General features: G+C 37.3%; 1 pseudogene; it reads left to right on the top strand.

Annotated features, from left to right (window-relative positions):
* Nucleotides 1–431: 431 nt before the first annotated feature.
* On the top strand, nucleotides 432–1,362 carry LOC143038152 (uncharacterized; annotated as a pseudogene).
* Nucleotides 1,363–11,510: the final 10,148 nt, after the last annotated feature.

Here is an 11,510-nt window from a genome sequence, read left to right as displayed (position 1 = left end):
CTAGGAGTAATTATCATCAATGACATGGTACCAGATAAACATATCAACAAAATAGTCGGGGAAACTTTCAATGTAATAAGATCAATGAAAGTGGCCTTTGACTACAGGGATGAAGAAATGGAAAAGAAAGTATTTCAGCGGCTTTGACCCATCGTTTTTCGTTCATATTTCCGAAATAACCATTCACATCAGAACGATATATCAGCGCAGCCTAATTCACACCCTGCCCTAATTTTTTACGTTATAGTGCATTCACAAGTGTATTCAATTACGGCGTTTACTCTTGATATTAAGTGTGTCGTAGCCGACACCCGTGAAGTAAATCGAACAAGTGAAGTTGTGACGTCATCACAAACTACCTCGTGTATCCCATCCTCCTCCCCTTCCCTCCCACTATTACTCTCATTTCCTACCCCCCCCCCTCCCCACCATATGGTGTTAATGCTCTTCGATCCCTCAGGATGCATCGGGAGGAGGGGAGATTGGTGGTTTACGTCGACGAGACGTGGTTTACTACCCGAATGCACCACAGTAAAGAGTGGGTGGACATAACACAGCCTAACAAAAGTGCCATCTTCAGCCGTCAAGTGCCCCCTGGGGAGGGTGAGCGCTTTGTGGTAGTAGCAGGTGGCACAGATGAGGGATTCATTGACGAATCATTTCTGTGCTACCCTGCCAAGAACAAAACAGGAGACTACCAAGGTGAAATGAACAGCGCCCTATCCATTCGCTGGCTGACATCACAGCTTTTGCCGGCGCTCGTTGAGCCATCGGTGCTGGTGCTTGACAACGCACCCTACCATAGTCAGCTGACCGAGGAGACCCGTTGCCTCACCACTGCCACAAGAAAAGCGGAGATCGTGAAATGGTTGGAGTGCCGCAGCCTACCATTCCCACCACATGCTACGCACCCTGAGTTGTTACTGATCTGCAAGGAGAACCGGCCCGAGCCACGCTACACGGTTGACGAAATTATACGATCATGGGGTCATGAGGTCATCCGTTTGCCACCAGCTCATCCAGAATTAAACCCCATCGAACAAGTGTGAGGCTGCATAAAGCAACACGTGCGTTCAACGTTGCAGCGGTTCACTCGGGCAGACCTGCAAGAGCGGCTACAGGAGGCAAAGCTTATCGCAACCAAGGAGGTGTGGGCGGGTGCTGTGAGAAGGTCCAGATCGTTCAAAGAAGAGTATTGGTCATCGGACAACATACATGAAAGTGTGGAACCCGTCATCATCACCATGGACAGCGATGAAGAGGATGAACTGTTTATCTATAGTGGTATGGAATGAAATAAAATGCATGTCCAGTTATTATCATAATTTCCCTACCTATCATATGTATAAACTTGTTATTGAATTCCCTCTCCGGGTGCATGGTATTCAATTATTATAACATTTTTTTTTTTTTTTTTTTTTTTTTTAGAGAGAGAGAGGGGGGAGGAAGGAGGAGGAGGGAGGAAATGTGGAGAAGGAGGGAAGGCGAGGAGGATGGGATACACGAGGTAATTTGTGATGGCGTCACAACTTCACTTGTTCTATTTACTTCACGGGTGTCGGCTGCGAGACATTTGATGTCAAGAGTAAACGCCGTAAATAAATAAACTTGTGAATGCACTATAACGTCAAAAATTAGAGCAGGGTGTGAATTAAGCTGTGTTATAGTCAGCGCAACGAGAAATGACCGCTAAGGCGGGGCTAGGAGATTTCCCGGTGTTGCCACACATGGGCATCCATGGCGAGAACGTGCGAGTGTGGATGCAATGTTTTCTGAATGCAGTGTGAGGGGGGCGGGGCCAGAGATTAGATGTAGCGGCAACGTCGCTCTCTCTTGCTCATATGCCATGTCTAGACTCGAGGAAACGAAACCTTTGTATAGAAAACATTGCTTTGATTTTTACCTCAGTGGTGGTGTGTGACAAAAAATTATAATATAATTATATGTGGCAACATTATAAAATTATAAAATAGAATTATAAAATAAAATAAAATGATAAAATAATTATATGTGGCACCACAGGGGGACTCCCAGTGCTCCGCCCTAACGGCCATTTCTCGATGCAACGAGCATGAATATTATGCTGATGTGAATGGTTATTTCGGAAATATGAGCGAAAAACGATGGGTCAAAGCCGCTGAAATACTTAGTAGTTACATTGATAAGACCAAGATTGGAGCACGCTGCGACACTATGGACGCCCAGTGCTAAAAAGAACATAAAGCAATTAGAAAGAATTCAAAGAGCAACGACATAGATGGCACCAACACTCTTCAAATTGACATACGAACAAAAATTTTCCAACCTCGAACTACCAACCCTGGAACAAAGAAGAGAAAGAGGAGACCTACTAACCATCTACAGAATTATGAAAGGAATGGAAGTCCTTGATAGAGATGATTTTCTAAAGTGGGATAAAAGAATAACAAGAGAACATTAAAATAAAGTTATAAAGGATAGTTACAGAAGAGATCTGGAAAAGAATAGCTTACCAAACAGAGTGATGGATATCTGGAACAAACTGAATAAGAAAACAGTGAGTGCAAAAACCATACAAGAATTTATTATCAAACTGGATGCTGATAGATACAAAAGCAGGTCACTACGAGCATAGCTCTCTTCCCGTAAAATATAACTAGGTAAATACGCGCACACACACACACACACACACACACACACACACACACACACACACACACACACACATACACACACACACACTTCAGCGAATGGACGGCTTGGATGACGTTCTGAAGAAAACTGAAGTCTGTGGATCCCAACGCAAAGAGAAGTGCCTAGTGTTTTTACAGGGTGGGGGGAAATTGCTCGTGGAGTAGTGGGAAAGTAGGGAAAGAGGAAAAGGGGAGGGATTACTGAGGGGATTGGAAGGAATTGAGGAGGGAGTAGACTTGGCCCAGACAGACAAGCGAAAGGTAAACAAAAGACTGAGCGATGATGAAATGTCTAATAGAAATGTAAAGATTAGAAGTATAGAGAGGAGCAATACAGTAGAAAGTGACGAGAATATGTTCCAGGGATTTAAAGTGGGTGGAGGGGACACAACCCCCCCCCCCCCGACTGATAAGACTAGAGGAGAGAGTTGATAAGGTGATCGAGGACATGGAAAGTAGGTTAGGTAATGTTGACTCCATTTTCCAGAGAATTGAAAGGTTGGAACAACTAGAGAAGGCAAACAGAAACTTAACTGATGAAATAGAGGACCTAAAAAGACAGTTAAGAAATGTAAAGGAGGAGAATGAGAAATTGAAGAAGAATAGTAATGAAAACAGAGAGACAATAGCTAAAGAAGCTAAAAATTGGAGAACAACCCAAGAAGGGAATAAGGTTTCATTCACTGACATAGTCAAACAGCAATTGAAAGAACATAATGAAGACTCAGTTATTAAAGTGATGAGACAGAAGGAGAATATAGTAAGAGAATTAGCTGACAAAAAGAAATGTATAATTATATTAGGAATGGAAGAGAAACATAACCCAGATAGAACCGCAAGAATCAAGGAGGAAAATGAAAGAGTAAGCAGTTTATTAAAATTAGTCCAGGAAGATGAACCAGAAATTATAAAGGAAATTGAGGAAAAATTCAGACTCGGAAAATATAGTACAGATAAGACCAGACCAATTAAGATTAAATTCAGGTCACAAACAACGGCAGAGAAAATTCTATCCAAAACAGGGAAACTAGCAACAAATGATCAATATAAAAAGGTATGGATAAAAAGAGAAATGAATAAGGAGGAAAGAGAGGCAGAAAAGCAGAAAAGACTTGAAGCTAAGGCAAAAAACGAGAACAGAACGGAGTCAGAGAAAGAGAGATTCTATTGGAGAGTAGTGAACATGAAAATAAAGCAGTTCGACATACAAAAGAAAAACATAAGGGAAACAGAGAACACAATGGAAGTGGCAGAAAACTAAGAGCGTCTTACACAAATATAGATGGATTGATAACAGGATTGAATGAACTGAATGATTATTTGAAAGAAAAAGAACCGGACATAATGGGAATTGTAGAAACAAAAATAAAAGGCCCACTACCACCCAACAGTGTAGGACATGATGCATACAATTATTGGATTAGAAACAGAGAGAAAAAACAAGGGGGTGGAGTTATGTTCCTGACTAAGAAGGATATAAACGTGAAAGGTGTCATATATGGAAAGAATACAGTAGAGATGATTATGATAGAAGTGGAAGACCGAGATAAGAAGAGCAGAAAATTTGTGATCAATTATGTGCCTCCGAAAACAGCCTCATGGGAGGAGAGTGAACATAAAAGTATGTTAGAGGACACAAAGATAGCATTAACTAAAATAATGGAAGACGGAGGAAGAATAGTTATGATGGGCGACTTTAATTGCAAAGAAATCTGCTGGGAAGAAATGACAGTAAAGAGTGGTGATGACTCATGGGGAAATGCTCTACTTGAGATGATTACTGACCATTCAATGACACAATGGATACAAGAGAACACTAGGTATAGAAATGAAGAGGAACCATCGAGACTAGACTTAATAATTACATCTGAACCTAGAATAGTGGACAAGATTGAATATAAAACACCAATAGGTAAAAGTGACCACATATTGATTGAACTGGAACTTAATGAAGAAAAATATATGAAAAGAAATGAACAATATAGAAAAGGAAGAATGATGTATGAAAAAACAAACTTTGATAAAATAAGAGAATTCTTTCAACAAGAAAACTGGGAAGAAATATACAAAGAAGAAACATCAGTGGAAGAGAAATGGAATATTTTGACAAAAATTTACAAAAAAGGAGTGGAAAAGTATGTCCCAAGACAAAAACAAGAAAAAGAATATGTAAAATGCTGGTACAACAAAAGTTGTAGGGAGTTAAAAGACAAAAGAGACAAAGCCTGGACCAGATGGAAAAAAGACAAAAGACCTGAAAAATGGAAAATATATACTGGTTATAGAAATGAATATGTACAAAAGTGCAGAGAGGAAAAAAGAAAATATGAAAAAGATGTTATAGAAAAGTGTAAAGATCAACCAAAACTATTCTACAGATTTGTAAACAATAAACTGAAAAACAAACAGGACTTGGAGAAATTAAGACAAGGAGGAGTTGAATACACTGAGGAAATGGAAATGGCAGAAATTATGAACAAACATTTTAAATCAGTGTTTACAAGGGAAAATATACAACCTGAAGAGATTGAGTGGGAAGAAAAAGTCCCCCCTATGGAAGAAATAGAAGTAACAAAGAATGAAATATTGACACACTTGGGTAATTTTGATGTCAGAAAATCGCATGGGCCAGATGAAATAGCAAACTGGATTCTGAAAGAATGCAGGAATGAACTGGCAGACAAAATACATAGCATAATAAGCAGTTCCTTAAAAGAAGGAAAAGTTCCAGAAGATTGGAAAAAAGCAAATATAGTACCTATATATAAAGGAGGAAATAAAGAAGAACCTACCAACTATAGACCAGTCTCTCTAACAAGTACAATAGCAAAAATTTGTGAAAGAATTATCAAAAATAGATGGGTAAAATACTTGGAAAAAAACAACGTACTAAATCCAAGGCAATTTGGATTCAGACAAGGACGATCATGCGTCACCAATTTAATATGTTTCTATTCAAGGCTAATAGATATAATACAAGAAAGAGATGGATGGGCTGATTGTGCATTTCTAGACATAAAAAAAGCTTTTGACAAAGTACCACATAAGAAGTTGCTTAAGAAATTAGAATATAAAGGAGGAATACAAGGTAAATTGCTAAATTGGATGGAAGACTTTTTGCAAGAAAGAAAAATGAGAGTAGTGATAAGAGACCAGCACTCAAAATGGAATGAAGTAATAAGCGGTGTCCCGCAGGGAACAGTTCTGGCCCCAATAATGTTTGCTATATATATTAATGATATGGATGAAGGAATTGAAAGCTATATGAGCTTCTTTGCAGATGATGCAAAACTACTGAAAAGAGTGAAAACTGAAGAAGATTGTGAATCACTACAGAGAGATCTAAATAAAGTACAGGAATGGAGTAGGAAGTGGGAGATGGAGTTCAATACAAAAAAGTGTAGTATAATGGAATTTGGAAAAAGCAAAAACAGAATAGCAGGATCATATAATTCGGGAGAAGAAGGAATAAAAAAAGTAGAAAATGAGAAGGACCTGGGAGTCATTGTTATGAATAATATGTCATCTGAGAAACATATAAATAAGATTTTTGGAGAAACTTATAATTTAATAAGAACAATCAAAGTGGCATTTACATACCTGGATGAAGAAATGGTGAGGAAAATCCTAATCACCCTGATAAGACCAAGATTGGAATATGCAGCAACGATATGGTCACCAAGTACAAAAAAATGTATAAAAAAACGAAAGAATACAAAGAGCAATTACAAAATTGGCACCAACACTCTCAAAACTATCATATGAAGAGAGACTACAAAAACTTAAACTACAGACACTAGAGCAAAGAAGAGAGAGAGGAGATTTGATAGCTATTTACAGAATCATGAAAGGCATAGAAATTACTGATAGAGAGAATCTGTTAAAATGGGATGACAGAAATACAAGAGGACACGGAAAGAAAAAAAAAGACAGCTATAGAAGAGATTTGAAAAAGAACAGATTTCCTCACAGAGTAATAGACAGTTGGAACAAGTTAGATGAGAAAGTGGTGTGTGCAAAAACAATACATGAATTTAAAAATAGTTTAGATAAAATGAGATATGAAGACGGGACCCCACGAGCATAGCTCCCCTTCCCGTAAAATACAACTAGGTAAATACAACTAGGTAAATACACACACACACACACACACACACACACACACACACACACACACACACTTCAACGAACGGACGGCTTAGAAGACGTTCTGAAGAAAATTGAAGTTTGTGGATCCCAACGCAAAGAGAAGTGCCTATTGTTTTTACAGGGTGGGGGGGAAATTGCTCTTGGAGTAGTAGGAAAGTAGGGAAAGAGGAAAGGGGGAGGGATTACTAAGGGAAATGGAAGGAAATGAGGAAGGAGTAGACTTGGCCCAGGCAGACAGGCGAAAGGTAAACAAAAGGCCTCCCGACGACGACGAAATGTCTAATAAAAATGTAAAGATTAGAAGTATAGATAAGAGCAATACAGTAGAAAGTGATGAGAATATTTTCAAAGGATTTAAAGAGGGTGGGGGGACACAACCCCCCCCCCCCCCGACTGACAAGACTAGAGGAGAAGGTTGATAAGGTGATCGAGGACTTGGAGAGTAGGTTAGGTCATATGAACACCAATTTACAAAGGGTTGAAAGATTGGAAGAACTGGAAAAGGCGAATAAAAACTTAACTGATGAAATAGAAAACCTAAAAAGACAGTTAAGAGAAGTAAAGGTGGAGAATGAGGAATTGAAGAAGAATAGTAAAGAAAACAGAGAGACAATAGCTAAAGAAACTAAGAATTGGAAAACAACCCAAGAAGGAAATAAGGTTTCATTCACTGACATAGTCAAACAGAAATTGAAAGAACATACTGAAGACTCAGTTATTAAAGTGATGAGACAAAAGGAGAATATAGTAAGAGATTTAGCAGACAAGAAGAAATGTATAATTATATTAGGAATGGAAGAGAAACACAACACAGATAGAACCACAAGAATCAAAGAGGAAAATTAAAAAGTAAGCCAATTACTAGAATCAGTTCAGGAAGATGAACCAGAAATTATGAAACAAATCGAAGAGAAATTTAGACTCGGAAAGTATAGCACAGACAAGACCAGACCAATTAAGATTAAATTCAAGTCACAAACAACGGCAGAGAATATCTTATCCAAAACAGGGAAACTAGCAACAAGTGAACAATATAAAAAGATATGGATAAAAAGGGAAATGAATAAAGAGGACAGAGAGGCAGAAAAGCAGAAAAGACTGGAAGCTAAGGCAAAAAACGAGAACAGAACGGAGTCAGAGAAAGAGAGATTCTATTGGAGAGTAGTGAACATGAAACTAAGGAAGTTCGACATACAAAAGAAAAACATAAGGGAAACAGAGAACACAATGGAAGTGGCAGAAAACTAAGAGTGTCTTACACAAATATAGATGGATTAATAACAGGATTGAATGAGCTGAATGATTATTTGAAGGAAAATGAACCGGACATAATGGGAATTGTAGAAACAAAATTAAAAGGCCCACTACCACCCAACAGTGTAGGATATGATGCATACAATTATTGGATTAGAAACAGAGAGAAAAAGCAAGGGGGTGGAGTTATGTTCCTGACTAAGAAGGATATAAACGTGAAAGGTGTCATATATGGAAAGAATACAGTAGAGATGTTTATGATAGAAGTGGAAGACAGAGATAAGAAGAGCAGAAAAATTTGTGATAAATTATGTGCCTCCAAAAACAGCCTCATGGGAGGAGAGTGAACATAAAAGTATGTTAGAGGACACAAAGATAGCATTAAATAAAATAATGGAAGATGGAGGAAGAATAGTTATGATGGGCGACTTTAATTGCAAAGAAATCTGCTGGGAAGAAATGACAGTAAAGGGTGGAGACGACTCATGGGGAAACGCTCTACTTGAGATGATTATTGACCACACAATGACACAATGGATACAGGAGAACACTAGGTATAGAAATGAAGAAGAACCATCGAGACTAGACTTATTAATTACATCTGAACCTAGAATAGTGGACAAGATTGAATATAAAACACCAATAGGTAAAAGTGACCACATATTGATTGAACTGGAACTTAATGAAGAAAAATATATGAAAAGAAATGAACAATATAGAAAAGGAAGAATGATGTATGAAAAAACAAACTTTGATAAAATAAGAGAATTCTTTCAACAAGAAAACTGGGAAGAAATATACAAAGAAGAAACATCAGTGGAAAAGAAATGGAATATTTTGACAAAAATTTACAAAAAAGGAGTGGAAAAGTATGTCCCAAGACAAAAACAAGAAAAAGAATATGTAAAATGCTGGTACAACAAAAGTTGTAGGGAGTTAAAAGACAAAAGAGACAAAGCCTGGACCAGATGGAAAAAAGACAGAAGACCTGAAAAATGGAAAATATATACCGGTTATAGAAATGAATATGTACAAACGTGTAGAGAGGAAAAGAGAAAATATGAAAAAGACGTCATAGAAAAATGTAAAGATCAACCAAAACTATTCTACAGATTTGTAAACAATAAACTGAAAAACAAACAGGACTCGGAGAAATTAAGACAAGGGGGAATTGAATACACTGAGGAAATGGAAATGGCAGAAATTATGAACAAACATTTTAAATCAGTGTTTACAAGGGAGAACATACAACCTGAAGAGATTGAATGGAAAGAGAAAGTCCCCCCTATAGAAGAAATAGAAGTATCAAAGAATGAAATATTGATACACTTGAGTAATCTTGATGTCAGAAAATCGCATGGACCAGATGAAATAGCAAACTGGATTCTGAAAGAATGCAGGAATGAACTGGCAGACAAAATACATAGCATAATAAGCAGTTCCTTAAAAGAAGGAAAAGTTCCAGAAGATTGGAAAAAAGCAAATATAGTACCTATATATAAAGGAGGAAATAAAGAAGAACCTACCAACTATAGACCAGTCTCTCTAACAAGTACAATAGCAAAAATTTGTGAAAGAATTATCAAAAATAGATGGGTAAAATACTTGGAAAAAAAAACAACGTACTAAATCCAATGCAATTTGGATTCAGACAAGGACGATCATGCGTCACCAATTTAATATGTTTCTATTCAAGGCTAATAGATATAATACAAGAAAGAGATGGATGGGCTGATTGTGCATTTCTAGACATAAAAAAAGCTTTTGACAAAGTACCACATAAGAAGATGCTTAAGAAACTAGAATCTGAAGGAGGAATACAAGGTAAATTGCTAAATTGGATGGAAGACTTTTTGCAAGAAAGAAAAATGAGAGTAGTGATAAGAAACCAGCACTCAAAATGGAATGAAGTAATAAGCGGTGTCCCGCAGGGAACAGTTCTGGCCCCAATAATGTTTGCTATATATATTAATGATATGGATGAAGGAATTGAAAGCTATATGAGCTTCTTTGCAGACGATGCAAAACTACTGAAAAGAGTGAAACCTGAAGAAGATTGTGAATCACTACAGAGAGATCTAAATAAAGTACAGGAATGGAGTAGGAAGTGGGAGATGGAGTTCAATACAAAAAAGTGTAGTATAATGGAATTTGGAAAAAGCAAAAACAGAATAACAGGATCATATAATTTGGGAGAAGAAGGAATAAAAAAAGTAGAAAATGAGAAGGACCTGGGAGTCATTGTTATGAATAATATGTCACCTGAGAAACATATAAATAAGATTTTTGGAGAAACTTATAATTTAATAAGAACAATCAAAATGGCATTTACATATCTGGATCAAGAAATGGTGAGGAAAATCCTAATCACCCTGATAAGACCAAGATTGGAATATGCAGCAACGATATGGTCACCAAGTACAAAAAAATGTATAAAAAAACTTGAAAGAATACAAAGAGCAATTACAAAACTGGCACCAACACTCTCAAAACTATCATATGAAGAGAGACTACAAAAACTTGAACTACAGACACTAGAGCAAAGAAGAGAGAGAGGAGATTTGATAGCTATTTACAGAATCATGAAAGGCATAGAAATTACTGATAGAGAGAATCTGATAAAATGGGATGACAGAAATACAAGAGGACACGGAAAGAAAATAAAAAAAAGACAGCTATAGAAGAGATTTGAAAAAGAACAGCTTTCCTCACAGAGTAATAGACAGTTGGAACAAGTTAGATGAGAAAGTGGTGTGTGCAAAAACAATACATGAATTTAAAAATTGTTTAGATAAAATGAGAAATGAAGACGGGACCCCACGAGCATAGCTCCCCTTCCCGTAAAATACAACTAGGTAAATACAACTAGGTAAATACACACACACACACAAGTTGGACGAAAAAATAGTGTGTGCAAACACCATACAAGAATTTAAGAACAAACTTGATCTTGCGAGATACAAAAACGGGTCACCACGATCATAGTTACCCTTCCCGTAAAATACAACTAGGTAAACACACACACACACACACACACACACACACACACACACACACACACACACACACACACACACACACATATATATATATATATATATATATATATATATATATATATATATATATATATATATATTCTGCCGAAGGCACTCGTGTAGAACGTGGTATGTACTATATTTCATCAAATCCTTTATGCAGGCTAGTCTTCCGACAAGTGTTTTTGTCATTTTGACAGTTGGAAATAAACTCATCTGCTGGGATTCGAACCCCCGCCAGAGCGGAATGCTTCATATAAAGCGAGGACTGTACCGCCTGTACTACACTGACCCTTCAAAACAGAACGAATTAGTTCACGGACTAATTATTCTGCCGAGGGCACTCGTGTAGAACGTGGTATGTACTATATTTCATCAAATCCTTTATGCAGGCTAG

This window comes from Oratosquilla oratoria, chromosome 23 (assembly GCF_046742065.1).
Source record: "Oratosquilla oratoria isolate Oo_2021 chromosome 23, ASM4674206v1, whole genome shotgun sequence".
NCBI lineage: Eukaryota > Metazoa > Arthropoda > Malacostraca > Stomatopoda > Squillidae > Oratosquilla > Oratosquilla oratoria.
The sequence above is the reverse complement of the archived record's forward strand: the minus strand, read 5'-3'. Positions and strand labels throughout refer to the sequence as shown.